Source organism: Bactrocera neohumeralis, chromosome 5, assembly GCF_024586455.1.
Source record: "Bactrocera neohumeralis isolate Rockhampton chromosome 5, APGP_CSIRO_Bneo_wtdbg2-racon-allhic-juicebox.fasta_v2, whole genome shotgun sequence".
NCBI classification, from domain to species: Eukaryota; Metazoa; Arthropoda; class Insecta; order Diptera; family Tephritidae; genus Bactrocera; species Bactrocera neohumeralis.
This window is the reverse complement of record NC_065922.1, coordinates 49984653-50009150: the sequence shown is the minus strand read 5'-3', so window position 1 is coordinate 50009150 and position 24498 is coordinate 49984653.

Below are 24498 nucleotides of genomic sequence, written 5' to 3'. Positions count from 1 at the left end.
AAACGAAAATAGCCTAATTTTTTGGGGGTATTTAATGTAATCCGTGAAAGTCAGATCACAGTCTAATGGACTACATGAGCTCTCTAAGCGATTTCAACTACATTGCTGGGCCCAATATAATGGTTGTCAAAAAAGTCTTGCGGTATTTTCGTTAGTTGGCGCTCGCAAGTTTTATTCGTCGCATCGGGTCATGCTATACCTTTTTTGGAAAGCTCATTTCACTATGTGCTAACACGTGTTTGATTGATTGTCGTTTCTTTTAAGTCGTTCGTGAGTTATAGCGTCGCAAACATGGAAAAATAAAGAGAAAATATTTTACATTTTATTTTATTTTACATATTTTACAGTACTACTACGATAAAGGCAAAAATGCCTCTCAAGCCGCCAATAAAATTTTTGTCAGTTTTTTCTTTAGTTTACATTTAACATATCAACGTTTTCGTTCTGGTTATTTTTCAACATTTTAGTGCGATAAAAAATAAATCTAAAATAATTTTGTTGAAAATATAATTTATTAAAAAATGTCAAAGAAATACCGCAAACTTTTTTTGACAACACATTATTTATATTTAAAAGAATATACCTATATTTTTTGGGGGTATTTAAATTAAATCAGCTGATAACGAAAAAAGGGTCAGATCTACAAAAAATGTCTGAATGGACTGGAAAAGGAGCTCTCTAAGCGTAAATTTCTTTGCAGATTGCACCTTTGCTTTGAGCAATAGCCCAATCAAATTTCTATAGATATGTAGTCAAATGAAAAAAGTTCTTTTATATATTCACTTGATTTCGATCATTAGTTGTATTGCAACTACATTAGCGTGAGTTCAAAAAAAAAATTTTTTTTGTCGCATCGGGAAAAATGTTCCTAGACACCTTTTTGAAAAAGCCTCTCCAAACATGAGTTTTTTTTACGAAGGTCCGCCTACATACAGTTTTCTATTTTTTCTTGATTTGATTGAAAAATGTATATTCTTTTAAGTCGTTCGTGAAAAATATCGCAAACATGGATTTTGTAGTAAATAAATGAAAATAAGGTCTATTATGATTTTTTCGTAGTACTACTACGATAAAGGCAAAAATGCAGTTAAAGTTTGATTATTTTTGGGAAAGTTTATGGACCCGATGAAGTTTTATTTCTCATGAACAACGATGGTTTCAACGTTTAGGTTCTGGTGTAGAGGTGGTCTAGGAACCTATTTTTGCGTACCACAAAAAAAATTTTTTTTTGATCCACCTGTCGTCGAATGTTTGACGATAAAATCGCTTAACTTAATCGAAAAATCATTTGAGACCATTTTTATAGAGCATAAATTTCCAAAAAAGCTATCGGTCATGTCAAATTTTTTTATTGAGTTATAAAATTCAAATGAAAAAAAAATGTGTCCCAAATATAACATATATTCACTGTTAATGTCTTTTAAACGTTTGTACGAAAAAATCATATTAGACCTTTTTTGTGGTCCAATATCGGCGCTTCTGACTAAGGAGCAGCTTCTTGTGGAGAAAGAGACATCTTTAAAACTATGGGATATACCGGGGCATACATGTGTGTACAGACAGACACCCATCGTCTCAACTTGTCATGTTAGTTACTAGTTTACTAGTAAATATATATGTAATTTATTAGGTCAACAAAATTTCATTCTGTGTCTTATTATTCGAGGCAACCGTACAACCCCTAAACAAATTGTTCAGATCTGATCACTGTAACCAACAGTTTTCATACTGACAGATCAAAATGAAGTTCTTGTATAAAAACTCTTTTATTATAGCTTCAGTGCAACGGATTTTTTTTTTTTTTTTTAATTACTAAGTACGCAAAAGTATCCTCAAATGTTAAAAGTTTTTTTCTTAAATATCTGGTTGACACTTATTATTGTCATCTGCTAAATATTGTATAACTGTGAACTATCATTTTTAAGCAACGCCCAAATTTAAAAATTTATCTGCCGGTCCCTTTTCTTGTTCCAATTATGACTGCTTACGCAGCTACCTTTGTAACTGCATGTTGCTGTCGTCTTATAGCTTGCCACATGCAACTGCAGATGTGCAAATGAAAGTTGCAATCTGAACACGGAAAAGACTCAAAATAAATCCGACGACAATGTGCGCGCGCAAAGTCAACAATTTTATTCATTTTCCAAATACACATTCGCTTTCGTTTGTCCACCGTTACATCTGGCACTCGCACATATCGCGCTAGTGTAGGAACTTCGAGTCCCTGTCTGTTGCAAATGGATGTGTGTCTTTCTTACTCTTCGAGTATTTTACAATCCACACTTTGGCCAACTTTTATTTGCACATCTTGCATACTTGTACCTACATGTGTCCATACATCTAGAGATGCCAAAGATGTGTGAGCGTATGTGCGTATGCTCCGCATATGGACATTGTCTGTAATTCGATTTTGCATCAGATTACAAAATTCAATTTCACATTCAATCGAATGAGTTTTCTTATTCTTCCTCAATGCGACGAGAAATGGTTGGATGTTCGGTTGATCGGTTGGTGGCTGGAGTCAATCAAACCGAGCGTCAATAACGGTGGTCTTTGATTACAATTTGCTTGTTTTCACCCAGTAACGTACTCCAATCCCCACGAGCGCTGGTATCACTTATTGGTGCATGGAATTTATATTTAAGGGAAATATGTGACACTCATGTGGTCGTTTGGAACTTACAGCGACGAAATGAAATTAAGATGCCAAGTTGGCCGTAAATATTCGATATTTCGATAAAGGAAAGTTCTGTTGCTGCACCACGACTTTCCGCAAAAACAAAAAAAAAACATTTCGAAGTGTTCGAGTGAACATTGAAACTTTTCAATATTCATTAGTTTCTATAGAAACCTATTTCATTCTTCTATTAGAGCCTTCAACTTGAAGATCTTAATAAATGTTATGCCTCGAAGGGTAAAGAAGAAATATCTTCCGAAATTGCTCTTTTCAAAATTTTCACTAACACGCTAACCTAGAAGCCTAGCAAATCCTGCTAACACTGCTAATAATCCCTACCAGTCACTTCTTCAAATAGTCTCCTGTGACACTGCATCAACAGCTATTCCCCACATCCACCACACAGAAGCACCGGACAATCGCTCTTCCTTCTCTGCCGTTTACTCTTATTATTCTCGCCGTAGAACGTTTTGCAGCTACATTTAAATTCCATATTGATTTGATTTGTTACAGTTGCCTGTCCATGTAACGGGTGCGTTCAGCAGCGATAGCAACAACATCATTGAATCAGTGAAATTGAAATTGACTAACAAATTTGTTGGTCAACACATTTTCGATGATTGAAACAAAGGATTATCGTGAACAAGGAATTAATATAAAACACATACAAAAGCAAAACCAACAGCAATCGCTATCGATTTATTTGGAATAGTATAAAATGGGAAAAGGCTAGAGGGGAAATTTACATATATTTTCTTGGTAAAATTGTGTCATAAACGAAGTCAATAAATACTGCGATTAATATTATTTGAATGCAATATGACAACCACAAAATCAAATAAATAATCAGTGAATGAAAACGAATTACGATTAAAGCGCAATAATGCACTGTCGATTGTTAACATATATAGATTGTGACACCGGAAACTGTAAATAATACACGAAATATTGGGTAGTCGAAAAAGTCTTTTTGTATTTTTAATCGAACTTTAACTTGTTTTTTTATATATTTATAATGAACTTTAATGAACCAAATATGAACCATTTTGGTCGACCACTTTTTGCCATTTTTTCACTAGAAACGTTATTCCATCAGTGTAAAACTTTTCTGGTTTCCCGGCGAAAAACTGCGACAAATAATTTTCACAGGCTTCTCTTGAAGCCAACTTTACTCCATTAAGAGAGTTCTGAATTGACCGAAACAAATGGTAGTTTGATGGTGCAAGGTCAGGGGTATATTGTTGATGCATCAAAATTCTCAGCCCAAAACTTCCTCTCACAGTTTTTGCCGAGCCATCAAAGATGTGTGTGGTCTAGCGTTTTCCTTATATTGAAGACGCAGCCCTTTTTGTTGATCAGTTCTGGCGGTTTTTTCGATGGCTTGCTTCAATCTCATCAGTTGTTGACATTAAAATGTAGAGTCAATCGTTCGACCAGGCTGGAGCAGCTCATAGTGGATAATTCCTTTTCAATCCCACCAAACACTCAGCATAACCTTTCGAGGCGTCAATCTAGGTTTTGCGACCATTTTTTGAGCTTCACCACGCTGGGATCATGATCTTTTTCGCACATTGTTATCGTATTTGATCCACTTTTCGTTTTCTGAATCATAGATTTGCTTCAGAAATGGTTCGATTACATTTCGTTTCAAAGATGACAGGTTCAATGCGGGATATTGAAGCAAGTATTGAATAAACGTGAGCTATAACAAACCAACTTCGTTTCTAAATTAAAGAAAGGGCAATTAAAGAAATTTCATTTAGAATTTTGGAGTTGATTTAAACTTCTTAAAACACATTTAAAATTTACTAGGATTAAAAGCCGTGTAAAGGTTTTGTGATAATAGAGAGTGATCCACGTGGAGGTACTTTTTTCAATAGCCTTTTTTTTTTGATAGATCACGGGAGAGTCGTATCAAGCTGTCATATTATTTTTGTTCAGTGTTGTTTGGCATTTCATCATGGAAAGACTTACACGTGAACAATATTCAACTTTATTACGAAAATTCACGTTCTCTAAAGAATGTGTTTCGCGCGCTTCGTTCAACTTATGGTCAATTTAATCGGCCTACTGGGCATACTACGCGCAACACCATCACCCATTTTGAGAACCAGGTGTTATTACCGGATAAAATTCAATTAGACCACGTCCAGCACCCAGTGAAGAAAATATAGCAGCGGTCGCTGAATACATCAAGACTATCGAGAATCGGCGCTGTTCGCAGTAACTCAGACTAATGTATGGAACGACTTGCATTTTACGTCGAGAACTGACACCGCTCAACGTTCCCAAGCAACTTAGCTCTATGGGCTAAGATGGATGGAAAAGTTCCAAAAAGATCCGACGCTTTCGAGCCAAATTTTGTTCTGCGATGAGGCCCATTTCTGATTCAATGGGTATATAAACAAGAAAAATTGCCGCATTTAGGACGAAGAGCAACCTGAAGAAATTCAAGAGCTGCCATTTCATCTAAAAAACAACGGTTTGGTGTGAGTTGTAGGCCGGTGGAATCATCGGTCCATATTTCTTCAAAACTGCTGGCGGCGAGAACGTAACCGTTAATGTCGACCGTTCTCGCGATATGATAGTCGAATATTTGGTGTCCGAAATTGAAGCCCGTGATCACGGCGACATTTGGTTTCAACAAGACGGCGCCACTTCCCACACATCGCATCAATCGAAGGATTTATTGAACAAACCTTCGGTGAGCAGATAATTTTACGTCTTGGACCCGTCGACTGGCCACCAAAATGGTGTGATATCAAACCGTTAGACTTTTTCCAGTAGGCATATGTAAAGTTTAAAGTTTATGCGGGCAATTCCGCTTCGATTCAGGCCTTGGACATATCGCTAAGTTACCAGTCGAAATGCTCGAACAAGTCACCGAAAATTTGACTCAACGGGTGGACCACCTGAGACGTAGCCGCAGCCAACATTTGAAAGAATAATCTTTAAAAGAATAAAAGTCAGAGAAATTTCCTTCGAATGATAGTAAACATTCCCCAGTAAATTTGAATATTCTGCGTTTCTTCTTTAAAAAAAAGACCCACGAAATAGATCACCCTTTTTGAGCAGTTTATGTTTGAAAACTTCTTTGTTTAAAGTAAAATCGACAACATTGACAAACTAGTCATTGCATTTCGAACTAAATCTTGCCTGAAGTTTAATACGAATTCTGTCCTTATTTCGTCTTTGACAGTCTCATTGATGTTGTAATTTGATCTGTAATGCTAATTGCAATTAAGAGTAACTGTAGTAAGTTCTCAAATTATGATTCCCCTTGTTTTGTAATATATTTGTACAGTTATGCAATACATTTAGTAAGTATGTAGTTACTCAAACAAAGCACAATCATTATTTCTAAAGACTATTTAATTAATTTATCTATCTCCTTGGCAGCATTTAGAGACAATGGAGACTCGCATATATTTCTGAGAGGACTCTTGGTGTCGTGTCCAATTGCTGACTATGTATATATACATATATATATATATTTATTTGTAGATAAATAACGGTGTACACAAATCAATAGGAGTGTGCAAGTATCTCCCCAGATACCCACTTATGGTACATATTTACTAACAGAGACAGAGTTTGCACACGTTTGAGCCCCATAGTTACATTCCTTGTTATTGAAGTCACAGTTTCATGCGTCTCACCTTAGCACAAAGTGATTAATTGATGGCCATCAATTGACAGCTTGGTCTACAGTAATTTGACACTAGACGAGCAATTTATTCTGGGTTATTATGTTGCTGTTATTGTAGCTCCTTACCGGTGTTACGGTATTTCTTACCGGGAATATGTAACGGTACCCACGAGACTTACAAAACCAGCTATCAATAAGTAAGGAAGGGCTAAGTTCGAGTGAAATCGCACACCTTCTACTCTTGCAACTTGCAGGACTCAAAATGGAATTGTAACATAGGCATGTGAGAAGCATGTCACGTACTAAATTTGATCGAAATCATTGTACCGGAGCACTTGAACATGCGCAAGGTGTGCGCGAAGATGGACCCAAAATTGCTTACTGACGACCAGAAATTACGGCGAGTAGAAGTGTGCCAAGAAAATTTGAACAAAGTGATCCCCAATTTTTGAAAAACCTAATCACAGGTGACGAGTCATGGATCTTTGAGAATGATCCTGAAAAGGCCGATGACGACGATGAGACGACAAAGGGGATCCAAGCAGCATGCACCTCGGCTCTCAAGGCTATTCCGGAGAATGCCTTCGGTAACGCCTTCAATGCTTGGAAACAGAAGGAGCCTATTTTTAAAGTTTTTAACGAATTGTATAGATTGGTTCAATAAATTTTCATAAATCGACTCAGTCCTATTACTTTTCGGACAAACCCTGTATATGTAACCCTATATCTATCTGGATTAATTTTAGATGGTACGTATAACAGGTAGGTAAGCAAAACTATTATACTGCGTAGCAACATGTTGCAAGGGTATAATTACACGACGCCCCACAAGCACGTACTATATAAATACATACAAACATACAAAGTTATATTAATTGTCTTTAGACTCGCATCCTCCTGGTTTTCTTAAAACTATCACATTGAAGTAACATATGCTGTGGCCCATCAGAGTTTATGCGTTGTCTCCAGGGATGCGTTTCACAACTTGATATCCAGAATTGCGGTAAACCTATCCAGAATTGCGGTATACCTAACGAATTAATGACTGAACAACAACTTTGGAGGAAATAGAGTGTAAAGTGACAGTCAAACGATTTGTAGATATGTATTATATATTTGGCTACGGTGGCAGTTCATGAAGTAGAAGTGGTATATCTAATTTAGTTCTAAAGAAGACCATAAAATCTAAAAAATTGTTGACGAAAATTAGTATATTAGTATCAAGCAGTGCACCAAAGAGACCCCTTTGGTACGTGGTAGCAGCAATACTAATGATAGAGATTAGTTGTTACTAAACTTTATCCTGATAAGTAATTTACTGCCTCGAAAATTGTTCTATATGCCATATAACACTACATACTACCACATGAATGCTGCACTACACTACACTGCTTTTCTGACCTATAAATAAAATTGAAAATATCTGAAATCCTAAGAGCACTAACAGGGATCTGTACAGGAACATTCTAACAGCGAATTTAACTAGACTCAAGACATGTGGTTCTACCTCTAAACTAGAGGAGGGTACCATCACAGCAGCACTGCTGGAAGGAATATAAAGATGTACTAAAGGAATATTAAAAAAAATTTGCAAAGCCAAAAGAGAGTCGTAGGAGAACTTCAGCGGGAAATTAGAAAGGACAACCGAAGTAGCTAGACTTTACTATTATCTACCCATCCGACTTTCCCTGGGCTAATACGCAAAAAATGTGAAACATTGAAGGAATTATTGAACAATAGTTATATACAATATTATTATACAATTATAGTACATAGTAGTTACGGGCCAGTTTCTAGATACAATTAGTAGCATGATATATAGCGCTCGAAAAGTCATACATCAACGGGCGCAATCGGCAAACTTAGAGATAAATGTTGGTAATATGGACATGGCACTCCTTATAAGGAAGTACAAGATCCCGTCATGGAAATTCCCCAGGTTCAATGGGGTGGAGTTAACCACTAAAAATCATACCATGTTATTGGGAGCAATTTAGGACAGTGAACTGACGTGGACCAGGAGCCGTAAAAACTACTCCAATGGGTGCACTTGAAAGATTACTAAATCTGCCATCAATCTCAGACAAACCCTCAAACTGACGAAATCCCGTAATATTTTCATCTAGAGGTCTTTGCTGTCAGAAAAGCTGCATAGTTAGCTAACAACGTTGGAATTAACTTAAAAAATATCAATGCATTGATGGTCAAGCGGCAATTACAGGAATAATCTCACATCGTATTGCGTAAGAACGTTTTGAGAAATGAAATAACTAATGAGATTGCCAAAAATTTCATCCGCTTGGCTACCGAACCAATTCAGGAAATACTCAAATTATTGAAAACGATACACAACGAAATTTCCAAAAAAGCTGGCAGAATCGCTAAGGTCGTGTGCAAGGGAGCGGAAGGAAAACTCGCCAGCTTTCGACTCACACGGCCTCGAAAAGGCTCCAGACGGTTATTGGTCTATTCATAGGTCATAGCTTACTGGCAGCACATGCGAGTCGTATCATTAACGATGACACATGTAGAAATTGCAGGGGAGTTGGTATGATGTCTGGTCTTATCTAGAACGGTGCGTGGGCTAGCCGAGATCTTTCCTGCCTAGAGTAGAACGTAAGAGATCTATCTGCTCTTTGCAAAGTTCAACTCGTCGCAATCGTAAGATTTCTTGCATTATGCTATAGACATCCATGCTGTATGGCTAAAATAAAGTCGAATGCAAAATGTCAAACTTTTTCTTCTGGGATGCCAAAATTTCATTAAAAATTTAAACTTTGACTATCCCTTCTATTATATTAGGCATTCATTTTTGATCAAGGGATTTTCTAATTTGCAAGTGGATATAACTCCTAAACTCGCTGCAACAAAAACTAAACCAGTTCAATATGCAGATCAGTACTCCCCCTAAATTGGAGTATAAAGAGGGTTTGAGATATCATAAAAATGTAGGTGAAGGTTTGTTATACGTAAAAACAGAGAATGTGACCAGCGACCTTCCTTCCATAAGAGAAAGAAATATAGAGCCACCGGTAAAGTATATCAAAGACGATGTAAACAAATATTCTTAATGTGCCACCCTAACGTAAATAATTGCTTTCTGGGTCACTTTCAATTGGTCATCACTTTTTCATCATTAGCATTGACTTAAACTAATGTCGGCACTAATTCATGAATAAGCACATACGTACATATATACGTATACATGTATACACCAGACACCTATATACATACACAATCTTTTCTCACAATTTCTTGTGTTTGTGCTCTTAATGTATTTACTTTGGCAGCATTGACTCGGCACCCCATATCGATTACGTGCCATTTATTTCGAAAATATTTGCGCTCTTCGAACTGTATCAACTGCGTGGCACAATTGCAAAACTTTCTGCTCTCACCGTGGCAGCTGACTGCCATTCATTGTTTCTAATTGATACTTTATGGCACTTCGCTTTCGAGTGCTTTTATCCATCGTTCATTTTCATTCCCATTTGATGGATAGCACATCTGAATGAGTGGAACCTTGATAAGTCATCTTTGTTTTATCTATTCTTATTTGCATCATTTCATATCGATTGACTGTTATTAATTACATTTGACTTGATGGCACACAATGAGATACCCATTGTTTGCTGACTTACATATATGTACCTATCATATCAGTAGGTATTTATGTATGCGGGTAAGTGTGCTATTCCAAGCATTTGTCAACAAGACCTTCTTTGGTATGTGCAATCGATTTGCCTGTTTCACAAGAAGAAGAATGACTTCAATGAACCTTGATTCTTAAGGCATTTAAAAAACGACGTTTGTATGCAAGTACTTAAGTACGTAATCCGGTGAGTACATATATGGATGAACGAATATGTGTAAGAAAATTGAGAATGTGACGCATACCACACTAGGAGACTTAATATTCTTAAATTTGTATAGAGTGCGATAAGAAAAATCGGAATTGTTTATCGCAATAAGGACTGCTGATAACCTATTACGAGTAGGTTCATATGGATTTATTAAAGGATTATTGAAAACCGTCGTCCGACAGCTAAAATCTCTAATCAACAGAATACATGAAGTTTAAAAAAAGTTTATTGTGAGTAAGAGGAAAGTTAAATAAAGCGATTGCAAACTAACAGGTGATCCAAGTAGAGGTAATGTTTTTCAATAGCCTTTTTTGGGAGATCACGTGTGAGTCGTGTCAAACTGTTATGTTAATTTGTTCAGTATTGCTTGGCATTTCATCATGTGAAGACTTACGCCTGAACAAAGTTTACAAATCGTTCAATTTTATTACGAAAATTCACGCGCTTCGCTCAACTTATGGTCAACAAATCGACCTACTGAGTGTACTATTCGAAACACCATCACCCATCATACCCATACCCAGACATCGTCTCACTCTATGGGCTCTTGAAAAGTTCCAAAAAGATCTGACGTTTTGGAGCCAAATTTTGTTCAGCGTGAGGCCCATTTCTCGCTCAATGTAAATACAATATATATATATAAAAAAAAAAAGCAAAATTGCTGCATTTGGGACGAAGAGCGACCTGAAGAGATTCAAAAGCTGCCATTGCTTGTAGGCCTACGGAATCATCGGTCCATATTTCTTCAAAAATTATTCCGGTGAGAACGTAATCGTCAATGGAGACCGTTATAGCCCCATGATAGCCGGCTATTTAATGCCTGAAATTGACGCTGGTGACATTTGGCTTCACAAAGACGGCGCCACTTCCCACACATCGCATAAATCCATGGGTTTATTGAGAGAACACTTCGGTGTATAGATAATTTCACGTTCTTTAAAAAAGTAAGAAACCTCGAAATAGATTCCCCTTTATAAACAAAAATACTTCTGGTGTAATGGAGAAAGATACTGTCCAAATAAACCTTATCTTAAGTTGATACCTGTTATTCGAGATAAATTCTATCAAGCCTAAACTAAAAGCATGCTTTCTTCGAACAGAGTAATATAAGCTTTAGATTCTTGAAAGAATTATATTACTCCACGCAGCAAAGCCGTTTAAGTTTCTTTTAAGGAAAGGTTGGAAGATTGGTAGTTTTTGAAAACTTTACTTCAACTTTGGTTTCAAAGTCAAGCCTATGGCTACGTTTTTCAAGTATCTGCCGTTAAGGTCGTAGTATGTATATCCTCTGTTCCATAGTCCTATAACAGGGCGGTAATGCAGGCAGTAAGATTCAGACATTGCCGTCGATATTTTATAAGGAGTGCCTAGTAATTATTAACTACAAAAGGCTACTGTAAGATAAGACTTCTATAAAGGACTGGCCATGAAGAAACCGCAGAGGTTCACTCTTGCCCCGATACTACGTTCCTGTGAACAGGCTCTCCGACCTTGTGGTTTACTACAATATTCCAAACTTTTCTTCAAACTTGGTTAGAAAATGAAAATAAATACATATATATCTTCTGTCTTCCTGTTTGGGTATCGGGTTTTCCGAGGCTATGTCATTCTATGTCAAAACTTTATTCATCCATATTAATATATATATATATATATATTTTTTTAATAACGGCTTGTACCACTAAAAACCCTTCTCCGTTTTATACTTAAACTGCAGAAGTAGTAATCTCTCCTTTTCTCTCTATAACTTTGATTCTAGTCCAAAAAACTATGTATGTATATGCATAACTTTGTTCACATGTACTTACAATATCAATAATTATAGCTCATGCCAGCACTTAAAGCAACAACTTTTCTCTACAAATTTAGCTCGTATTCCGCATAAACTTGGCGCCCTCTCTTCTTCTTTCAACAGCCAAAAGTTCGTTGACTTCCTGACAAACTTTTTGTTTGTCTTAATTATCTTTTACTTTTCATCTGCTCCGTATCTCAACTGTCAATGAATTCTGTTTTAAATTATTTTTGGATAATTTGGCTTACAGAAAACTATAAGCACAAAACGGGGGTGAATAAATTAAGCTTATGACCTCATGAATTATTAACACTGGAAACTTTTTTCACGCATAAATATTTACTGGCATCATTATCCTCGTTTCGTTTTTATCACAGTAGTTTGAGAAATGGAGTCTTGGACAAAAACTATAAGGGTTTTTGTAATTTGCTTTTAAATTTGAAATTTGTGTTAAGTATCGAAAAGGCTTTCGTAATTTGACAATCCAAACTTTGAAAGCTCTTAGCAATGTAACATACTAGCTTTGAGTTCGCAATAATTATTAACTTGGAGGAGACGAAATTTTCTATATAAAACGTGATTACATCTAAGTTTTTTGCTTAATTATGGAAATATAATTATCTGTGTTATTATTTTCATACAGCAAATGTGTAGGTCTAGCTTCCTTCCAACCCATACTGAACATGAGGATTATAAATAATTGGCCCTCAACATATACTCTGTCGAGTGAACTTAGCTATCGTAATTGAATGGTAAGAAGAGAGTGAAACGTTTCTCTCACAAAATGTTTTGCCGATTTAGTTTTAGACAGGGATGATGGAGTCATGTGTAGAAGTTGACGCAAGTGAGGAAAGTTCTCTAATCGCCATTCCCTTGGGAGTGGCCAGAAACGATTATTTTACATATGACTCAAGCAGATCATTATTTCCGGTCTTAGTTCAAGTATCCCCTGGGTAGCCAAAGAACATCCAAAAAAAGGCGAGCTAAAGTAAGAAAACGAACCATCACTCCCTGGGGTTGTTCATTGGTTATGGGACCCGCCATGTAAAAAACACTTCCAATGAAAAGAAGAAAACATCGTCGGATGAGAGGCCCCCTTTTGATGACGACCACGGCAACCGCATTAAAGATTACGATTTATGGGCACGCACCTGGAATGTCAGATCACTTATTTGGGAAGGTGCCGCTGCCCAGCTGGTTGATGTCATCGTTAGAGTGAATGCTGACATCACCGCCATACAAAAAGTGCAATGGACGGGACACTCGTCAGACACTACTCAGTGGCCATATAGAGGAGCGCTGAAGTGGTTGTTTCAAGATTCACTAGTAATCGTATTTTCTAGTTGAGCACGATTTGAGATATCATCGATTATGAACTAGCATATCCCGTACGAATGGGTATTGAACAACAGTTAGACTAATAGTATACTTGGAACATTAGCGATGCTGGTGAACGGGATTATGAATAAGAACCACATTGGAACTAATTTAGTGTATCGTAAGCCTCAACTTCGTAATCAGCAAGGCAACATCTTCCTTAATCAAACAAATATTCACTCAACCTTGATTAATTTAAATATAAAAGATACAATTTTTCCTCGGAAGTTCTCCATTTCTAAGATTACCGAAAGTTAACAATTGTAAATTACTTACTATAAGCCAAACGCGACACTCAGTTATATTTATATGCACTCGTAAATAGAAATCGACGAAAAGGACGTTACAAACTTACAACCAAACTAAAGCATGTAACTACAACAATAATAACAATAGCGACAAACAGTATTATAGGCAGCCAAGAAACTTTAACAAGACAAATATATCCGGCTGTCGGAATAATTTCAAATGAAGAAATTAGCAGCCCAAACGGACTGCCAGAAACCCGCCCAAAAGTCAAAAGTCGCAAATGAGGGGGACAAAACGCGGAGAGTTTGAAAAATTGTTGGACGTATCAGCTAATTGTGTAGCGGCAGTGCCAGAGGAGAAACGTAGATGACAAGCGTGTGACTTATTGCAAGCGGATGTGGCGCGTATAGACAGCGGCCAGATAGAAATGAAATCAGAAGTCACAAATAACAAATACCAACAACGTAAATATGCTACACAAGCAGCTACAGCCGAAATTTCTTGCGAAGATAAGTCATAACAAGCACATAAAAGTTAAGACTTGGCAAAATACCATAGTTTGCCGGCAAATGGGTGAAATCACTGTGAAATCAATGTGGACAGACAGACAGAAACTGAATGGCCGCAAGAAAATAACTGTAAATACGTGGGTGTGTGTCGGTGTCAAATGTCCATTGGTTGAAAAGTCAAAAGTCGTGTGTTGTCTATAGACCAAATTATTACTGAAACGCGCCGTCGTTATTTGAAGTGGGTAAAGCAGTATTAAGGAAAATAAATGCGAGATACTTGAGAAGCTTGAGGAGAATTTTCCGAATTCGGCAAATTTTTTATTATTTTATATTTATTTTCTAGTAGCTGACGGAGGGAAATTATTTTTATTGCTGATTTTAGATCATAACGTGTTGTCGTAGTGAAAATAAAGGATAAATAAATAAACTAAAAATAATTTGGGATATAAAGTGATACAATTATGATTTTAAGTGGAAAAAATTGTAGTATTTCGCTTACAAAAAGCGCTCAAAAATAGCGAAAAGATAAAATGATTCAGAAAAGAGGATATGCCTTAATATATTTTTTAATAAGTAGCAATAAAAAATATAAGATTTAAGAGTAAGAGAAGATAGAACTGTGGTTTTTAGTAAATTGTTTTTATTTTTATAATTATAGCCTGACTACGAGGGGGAACAAGTTACCCTCACACTTGTTGTCTCAATTATGCAACTTCACAAATAACCTACAAATATTGAATAAAATACGCTAAATATTATTTCCTTATGAATTAGAGAGAATCGACATGTTATTTAACGAGATGCGCTGCTTTGGTTCAGCAATTTTTATACTTTTAGGATAGTCAAAGCGAGAAACATGATTTCTAAAATCACAATCCTACTACACTTACATACATCCTGTGGCGTAATGTTTAAAACAAAATAAGAACTGTTAAATCTGCTAAGGAAAAGTAAGCCCTCATACATTGACTCCCCTAAATGTATCCATAGATAACCTAACGGGGATAGTTATAAAGAAGGCCAATGATGAGACACCAAAAGATTCCAATTTGCATCATGTTACATTCCCCACGATGATGAAGGTTCAGCAGTGGAACTAGGAGGTTGGTAGACCGACTAAAATTGCATTGAAGAGCAAAAAGTCCCAATAATTTAACGATCTTTAGGGATTCGCTGACGTCAATGTAAGGTGAAAATCATTTTAATTTTATACTAATAAGCAAATCTTACCAAAGCTAACAAAGGGGAAAGGAGCCAACATATGTAGATCCTACATCGAATTCTAATATGTAACATTACACACTAGCAAGTCACAATTATCTATGTTGAAGGTTGGAATGTGGTTATTATTCATTTAGCGCACACTCGCTTTTTGACCATAGTTATGTTTAAAAAAGTAAAAATGTCAGACCTTAATAAAAATCAAGCTTTCAAAGATTTACTAAAAGACGAAATCAATTAAATCGGTATTGCCCGATCAAGCCTTGTGACTCAACCACTGAACTGGAGGAAGTGACGGTCACTCTTACGAATATTTTCAATAAAGCGTAACTCATCTCATCTCCTCCATCACAAGCAAAGCGTGTGAAACGGACTTGATGGCGTAGAAACTCTTCAAACTGGTCCAGATAGCCGATCAGGAATTCTATTAAAGCGAATATGAGGATGCACTAAAAATTTTACAAAAGATTCGCAATGACAAAAGGTAGTCGTGGAAAAGCTTCTGCCGCTAGTTAGAAAAGATAAGCGAAGTAGCTAGGCTTAGGAAAATACTAAACAGTACTACGCAAAAATTGTGGCAAATGGACTGATTGCAGTGAAGAATCACAAATTTTACAGGTTGTACTGACGCTACTAACTTCCAATCGGTAGGAAATAATGCAAAAATACTTTGTGCACTCAAAGGATTCGTATTGTTTAAGTCCCCTTATTAGGACGGTAGTTTCCCAGCTATAATGCAGAATGTATCAACAATGTTGGTATCATTTCTGTTAATAATGCATGAAAAATGTTTAAGGCTTAACTGTGTGCTAATCCTTTGGAGAGAAATGTTAATACCAAAGGCGGGTAAATAGATTTAATTTAATTCCTTCTGAAGACATTCGAAAATATTCTAGATGTCTGCGTCAAGGACAAGATTTCATAGTCGAAAGCTCAACACGATCATACGAAGGGTAGATTCACTGAGGCTCATTACCTTAAATATAGAGAGAGCTCGAGCGCATAACGAATATGCTCTGGACGTCTTTCTAAGCGAAGCATTTATTAATATACGCAATGACGCAATCCGAATAAGAGCTCTACTAAACTGCCGGGAGATTAACGCAGAATGGAACGAGGACAGATTGCCCAGTTTATCATTTTCTTTCAGAAAGTTTCGCCATTGAATAATTTTAGTTGGTACCTTGATATCAAAGGGGATTCTGGCAAAAATTTGAAGATTTTGTTATAATAATGCCTTTGAAGTGCCTCCATATCATTTGGCAATTGACATCGATTATCCGACGCTTCGCAAATTATCCTTTTATTGTCTGTGCTTCTATGCATCCTCCACACCATTCAGCTGACATCACGGTCATAATCGCATTAAATTTGAGTGATTTCTATGAAAGCAAATCCTAGAAAAAAAATTATGACGGCAAGATATGTGCTTGCCGCGGGCTAACTGTATTGTCAACAATAAAATTTCGGAAATTTAACGGCATTACCAGGGAATAAGAAACGATTCTTTTACACATGACGCAAGCAGTCACTACTTCCGGTCTTTGACCAAGTATCCTCTGCTAAGAACATCCGTTCGAAGGCGAGCTAATGAGAAGGCGAAACATTCCCCTACAAGGGTTGTGAACGCTGGGTCTTGGGACCACACAGTAAAAAAACTGTTGACTCAGTGAAGAGCTAAAAAGCCCCGGATGAGAGACCCCTTTTGACGTCGATCATGGCAAACGAAATAAGCACTACGATTTGAGGGCATGCACCTGGAATGTCCGGTCCCTTAATTGGGAAGGTGCCGCCGCCCAGCTGGTTGATGTCCTCGTAAAGACAAAGGCTGACATCACCGCCGTCCAAGAAATGCGATGGACGGGACAAGGACAGAGACGAGTAGGTCCTTGTGACATTTACTACAGTGGCCATATAAAGGAGCGCAAGTTTAAAAGGTAGGATTCGTGGTGGGAGAGAGACTCCGTCGCCGAGTACTATCATTCACTGCGGTGAATGAACGTTCTAGCCACAATCCGCATCAAAGCGAGGTTCTTCAACATATCGCTGATTTGCGCCCACGCCCCGACGGAAGAGAAGGACGATGTGACCAAAGATGCCCATGAGCGCTTGGAGCGCGCTTATGAGACCTTCTACATGCCACGATGTCAAAATCGTGCTTGGCGACTTTAACGCCAGGGTGGGCAAAGAAGGTATATTTGGCACTACGGTCGGTAAATTCAGCCTTCCACGACGAAACATCCCCAAATGGGTTGAGGCTGATTGACTTCTGCCGGGGCCCGAAATATGGTTATCTGTAGTACTAGATTCCAGCATAAGAAGATTCATCAAGCTACCTGGCTGTCTCCGGATCGAAAACTACCAACCAGATCGATCATGTTGTGATAGACGGAAGACACGTCTCCAGTGTTTTAGATGTGCGTGCGCTCCGAGGTCCTAACATCGACTCGGACCACTATCTTGTTGCAGCAAGATTCGCACTCCGCCTCTGTGCAGCAAAAACGCGCGCCACCAAACACAAGGAAGGTTCGACGTCGAGAAGCTGCAATCACAACAGACAGCCGAACGATTTTCTACTCGGCTTGCACTCCTGCTCTCTGAGAGCACTCGTCAACAACTCGGTATAAGGGAACTGTGGGACGAAATTTCAAACTCCTTACGTACAGCTGCAACCGAAACCATTGGTTTGGAAAGTGCAAAAGAACAGCTGGTACGACGAGGAGTGCCGTGTCGCAGCGGAGAGAAAACAGGCTGCCTACCTCGCAACGTTACGATCGACCACTACACGTGCGGGATGGGATAGATACCGAGAGTTGAAGAGGGAAGCGAGACGCATTTGTAGACAGAAGAAGAAAGAGGCTGAAATGCGTGAGTACGAAGAGCTTGATAAGCTGGCCGACAGGGGTAATGCTCGAAAATTCTACGAAAAAATGCGGCGGCTTACGGAAGGTTTCAAGACCGGAGCGTATTCCTGTAGAACCCCCAAAGGTGATCTAGTCACTGATGCCCAGAGCATACTTAAATTATGGAGGGAACACTTCTCCAGCCTGCTGAATGGCAGTGAACGCACAACACCAGGAGAAGGAGAACCCGATTCCCAATCGATGACGATGGAGCAGACGTTCCATTACCCGACCATGAAGAAGTTCGAATAGCAATTGCCCGCCTGAAGAACAACAAAGCGGCAGGGGCCGACGGATTGCCGGCCGAGCTATTCAAACACGGCGGCGAAGAACTGATAGGTGCATGCATCAGCTTCTTTGTAAAAATATGGTCGGACGAAAGCATGCCCAACGATTGGAATTTAAAAAATTATGCCCAATCCATAAAAAAGGAGACCCCACAATCTGCGCCAACTACCGTGGGATTAGCCTCCTCAACATCGCATATAAGGTTCTATCGAGCGTATTGTGTGAAAGATTAAAGCCCACCGTCAACAAACTGATTGGACCTTATCAGTGTGGCTTCAGACCTGGCAAATCAACAACCGACCAGATATTCACCATGCGCCAAATCTTGGAAAAGACCCGTGAAAGGAGAATCGACACACACCACCTCTTCGTCGATTTCAAAGCTGCTTTGACAGCACGAAAAGGAGCTGCCTTTATGCCGCGATGTCTGAATTTGGTATCCCCGCAAAACTAATATGGCTGTGTAAACTGACGTTGAACAACACGAAAAGCTCCGTCAGGATCGGGAAGGACTTCTCCGAGCCGTTCGATACCAAACGAGGTTTCAGACAAGGCGACTCCCTAGCGTGCGACTTCTTCAACCTGCTTTTGGAGAAAATAGTTCGAGCTGCAGAACTAAAAATAGAGAAGGCAAACATCTTCTATAAGAGTGTACAGATTTAGTTGGCAATGCCGATGATATTGATATCATCGGCCTCAACACCCGCGCCGTTAGTTCTGCTTGTCCAGGCTGGACAAGGGGAATCATACAGAAAAATGGGTCTGGTAGGAACGAGGGCAAAACGAAATATTCCTGTCATCAAACAAACAGTCGTCGCACTCGCGACTTGGCATTTTGACGTCACTGTTGACAGTCATAACTTTGAAGTCGTAGATACGTTTCGTCTATCTCTGGAACCAGCATTAACACCACAACAATGTCAGCTTTTGGTGAAATCCATTCAGGTTTGGTGCTTGCCAACAGGTGCTACTGTCGGACTGAGTAGGCAATTGAAAAGAAAAGTTGTTTCGACAAACAAAACCAAACTCTATAAGTCACTCATAATGTCCGTTGTATGGTGCAGAGGCTTGGACGATGTCAACAACGGATGAGTCGACGTTACGAGTTTTCGAGAGAAAAATTCTGCGAAAGATTTATGGTCCTTTGCGCATTGGCCACGGCGAATATCGCATCCGATGGAACGATGAGCTGTAAAGATATACGACGACCTGACATAGTTCAGCGAATTAAAAGACAGCGGCTACGCTGGCTAGGTCATGTTGTCCGGATGGACGAAAACACTAGCGGAGCTTGAAAATATTCGACGCAGCACCTTGGGGAAGCAGAGGAAGAGGTTAAGAAATGTTCCACTGTGGCCGGGTTTAATGCGGCAAAATATTTTGCTTTGGAGCTTGTCTTTTTTTTATTAAAAAGCTTAGTGCTCTCTTGCAGTTATACCTTTGTAGAACTGGTAAATATATTATCTTTTCAATTTGTCCAAAAAAAACGATTTTACATAAAACAATGCCTTTCGTATATTGTGAAAAGTGATCCGTATATATATACTTTATGTATGATCTCCGATGGTTTTGGGTTTTACAAACATCGTGGCACTTAATTTACCCATTTCAGGGTAGAATAATTATGACAAGAAGATGCTGACCACTTTCGGTAGAAGGACAAGAGATAACTATGTAAAAATTTGGGTACCCCCGTAAATTTCCTATTTTGTATCCTCATAAAACTTTTTTGAACTCTCTGACTCAAAAACTTCTAGATTTTTGCTCACCTGGAGTATTTCTATCCAAATTAGCCTTTTTGGGAGAATGTACTCTAAATTTATTAATATTTATCATTTTTCTTTAAAAGTTACTGCCATTGAATAATTTAGTTAGCTGCTTTGTCCATTCAATCAATTCAATTAACCGATTTTATTCTCATAATGCCTTCGGATTATCAATGGCAATTGACATCGATTTTGTGATTAAATTATCCTTTTTGTTAGCTCTGTGCAGGATCACGCATCCTCCACACCATTCACCCTGACATCCCGCACATGCTGCATTAAACTTTGTGATTTCTATTAAGCAAAAAAATTTGACGGCAAGATTGTATTGCCGCGGGCTAACTGTATTGTCGCAATAAAATTTCGGAAATAACGGCAATAGCTCAGCAGTAAATAAGAAACAGCAAACAATGAAATGGCGCAAAGGTCAACATAACAATAATAACTGCTAACGAAGTCGCCTCCAATTCTTGTTGACCGATTTTCTTACAAGTGAGGCCATGTATGCAGCTTTAAAGCTCTTCTTTTTTCTATATTTAAAATTTTTCCAAATAAACAGAGTAAAATGTCTATTCCACCCCCAAGTATTTAGCAGAGATTCAGCAAAAATTATGACCGTTTAGAGTTTAAGTTGAAACAACAGTTAGGTATTTTGGTTCTGCTATAATTGTGTCAATTCTCTTTTATTAACTCATACATATTTATATCCATATCTGATTTACAGAAAATTTTGAAGTTTTATGCCCTGAGGGTTTAACCTGATTCATAAATTTTGCTCATTTCTTTTATTCTCGACTGTTCAACAGTTTTAAAAGTTCTTAATCGTTGATCTGATAAATGCAAATTGTATGGTCTGCTTTTCTGGCATAACTTATTTAGTCAACTTCTAAGGCCAAAACAATTCCGTCATCAAAGCTTTGGCTTCTCGAATTATGTGCTTTTTCAGATAGACTTCTACCATATTCCCTTAGAACCAAATAATATTACCTTCTACATGAACAAAAAATTGAAAACAGAACATTCTCAAAAAATAAATTTAGCATGGGTTCAGCAAAAACCAGCCGTTAGAGTCTAACAAAAGTCGATATCCGATATTTCAAACACAATCAATATCAATTACTTAGAAACCAACTCTAAACTCACCATGTTTCAGAGAACTTTAGAATTTTCGCATTTACTTCTATCATTGTTCTAAAAAGTAATTTTATTAATATATGCATCATATTAAACCCAAGCCATGGAGTATCTGTTTGTTCACGCAAGAGAGGAAATTTTCAGCACCATGCACTTGGAGTGTCTTTGAAACGATTCGTGAAGGCTCAAGCAGCCGACGACTTTCAGGTTGATACCAAGTATCCTCTCATGTCAAACCATCCGTTTGGGACTTCGAAAATCTCCGCGAATCATTGTTCTTGCGTGTAGATCTGGGTTTGCGTACCTTTCATAGTAAAACCTTCAACGAAAAAGAAGAAACAGCCTCATAAAGAAAAACGAGGTTCTCAGTGTATTCTGAATGAGGGCTAGGAAATTTTGGGAGGAACACAACTTTACTTCTTTTTGACTTCATAGCAGGTAAGATAGTTGTATGCTTGCTTGTATTTTCTAGCCTTCTAACGCATTGGTTCTTACCAAGGTTTTTGAAGCATTATGGGAACAAAAACAAAGATTTAAGGACATCTTCCGCTTTATATGGTGCAGAAACTGATTTATGGCGACGTTGATTTTTCTTTTGTCTACTATTTGCGAGCGCAGTCGATAGATAGTCAAGATATGTGGCGTTCAGCATGTTGTTCAATGGAAGAGAACCCTCGTTGAAGGTTTTTGATTCAGTATCCCAGTGGAAGCAGAGTTGTGATAAGAAGACCTCCAGACTCTTTTGTCGAAGAGATCCAGATCAGGGCCTCCGCTGCACATGGTGTCTCGAATTGGAGCCAGTGATGATAAAATAAAAACAATTATTTTTGGATAGCATTTCACTGAGAATGAACCCTTAAAGTTAACTGTGCAACTTTTTTCTTTTTTCGATTTGTACTAACTGAGTTAAAGATCGCCTTGGAAGAAGTATAGTTTAGGAAAAGCTTTTTACGAACTGTTTTTATGTATCGAGTGGTTCGAGTTCTATCTTTATATAGGTCACCAGTTTCACCTAAATACTATCGAAAACCATTCCTTAAAAGTGTTCATAAAATTTCTAATGGCTAAAAACACTGTAAAAACCACAAAGACTTTTCTTGGGTAAATACTAATAACAATATTTATTTGAAGAAGTCAAAAATTACAAATTCAAGTTTTAATCTTCTCTATCAAATCTAATTCCTCAGGATTTCATAACATTTCTTATTCCTCAAAAATTACAACTGAAATTTGTTGCTAACTGGTAAAATTTTCCCCAAGCACTTGTTCTTCTAGTCGACAGTTTTAGTTTTTATTTGATTTGGGCTTGTCACATTTTTGTGCCATGCTTGACATTAATCAAGGACCTTTTGATCCAGCACACAAGGCTCAACATACCCTCCAGCGTTATGCAAATGAACAAATATGTCTAGTTTACGATGGACAAAAGACTTCCTCCCACAGGAAGACAAAAAAAGCGACATTGAAAAATAGAAAATAGAATTTGAGGTAGAAAATAAGTTTTGCTGCATTTTGATGTAGTATTTTACTGGCAGCATTTAAAAACGTTTATGACTGAAAAGTGACTCACCTGAGCTATCAATTTATACTGGTCAGCAATAACCAAAATTTTACATGTGTTTGCGAAGTGCACCAAAACCCTTTGGACATCTTCAATATTTTTAATAAAATGAATACGAATTGGTGAGCGCAAACACCAAGGAAATTTCGAATGATTTCGTCATGGGCAATCAAGTATGGGAGCGGCAGACCAAGAAGAAGTAGGGAACAGTTGTCCATTCTGTTCCACCTTTACCACTGTGATATCTGCTGTGCTCTAAATTAGGACAAAGAAATGCATTTTATACTTTTATTGATAAGAATGCATGCCCTAGGTTTAAAAGAAGACATTAAAAACAAATAAGGGAGGACTAAATTCGGGTGTAACAGAACATTTTATACTCCTCCAAGTTGCCAGGATCAACGCCGAGCAAATACCTTCAGATGTTGGCAAAACTTTATTTTAAAAATATTGTGAAAAACTTAACATTTATTGTTCGCCGAAATCGAAGTTATACATATGTGGTCTTGGGTGAGTTTTCACCCGATGTTATCCACTTTAAGCACAAAGTTGCACCGTTATTTGAACAACATGCTCTCTCATTTTCATTAAGATACCTCACATATTGCGTAGTCGATAAAATTTGTGAAGCTTACGGAGAAGATGCACTTCGCTATGGACGACCTATTGTTGAACAACTCGATGAAATTATGGAGAAAGCTCAAAAAATGATTGCAAAGCCAGTATTGATGCCTAGAAAGGTTATGCTGAGTGTTTGGTAGGATTGGAAAGGAATCATCCACTATGAGCTGCTCCGGCCTAGTCGAACGATTGAATCTACATTTTACTGTCGACAACTGATGAGATTGAAGCAAGCAATCAAAAACACGGTCAGAAGTGATCAACAGAAAGGGCTTCGTCTTTCATCAGTACAACCAAACACATCTTTGATGACTCGGCAAAAAGTTGGTGAACTTGGGTGGGAAGTTTTGATGCATCCACCATATAGGCCTAACTTTGCACCATAGGATTACTATTTGTTTCGGTTAATGCAGAACTCCCTTAATGGAGTAAAGTTGGCTTCGAGAGAAGCCTGTAAAAATTACTTGTCGCAGCTTTTCGCGTTACGCGGCGTGAGTTGTGACAAGCTGTCATGTTTTTTTTTATTAAAAATTGTTTGGTATTTCATCATGGAAAAGCTTACGTCTGAACAACGTTTATAAATCGTTCAGCTTTATTACGAAAATCCACATTCAAGAAAGAATTGGTTTCGCGCGCTTCGCCCAACTTATGGTCAACCTAATTAGTCTATAAAGGGTACTATTCGCAACACCATCACTCAATTTGAGATCCAGCGTTCATTATTCCATAATATTCGACTGAATAGACCACGTCCAGCACGCAATGAAGAAAATATTGCAACCGCAGCTGTACACGAAGACTGTCGAAAGTCGATTCGGCGCCGTTCACAGCAGCTCTGACTGACGCGTGGAACGATTTTTCCTTGAGATCTTAAATAAAAAGCGTACA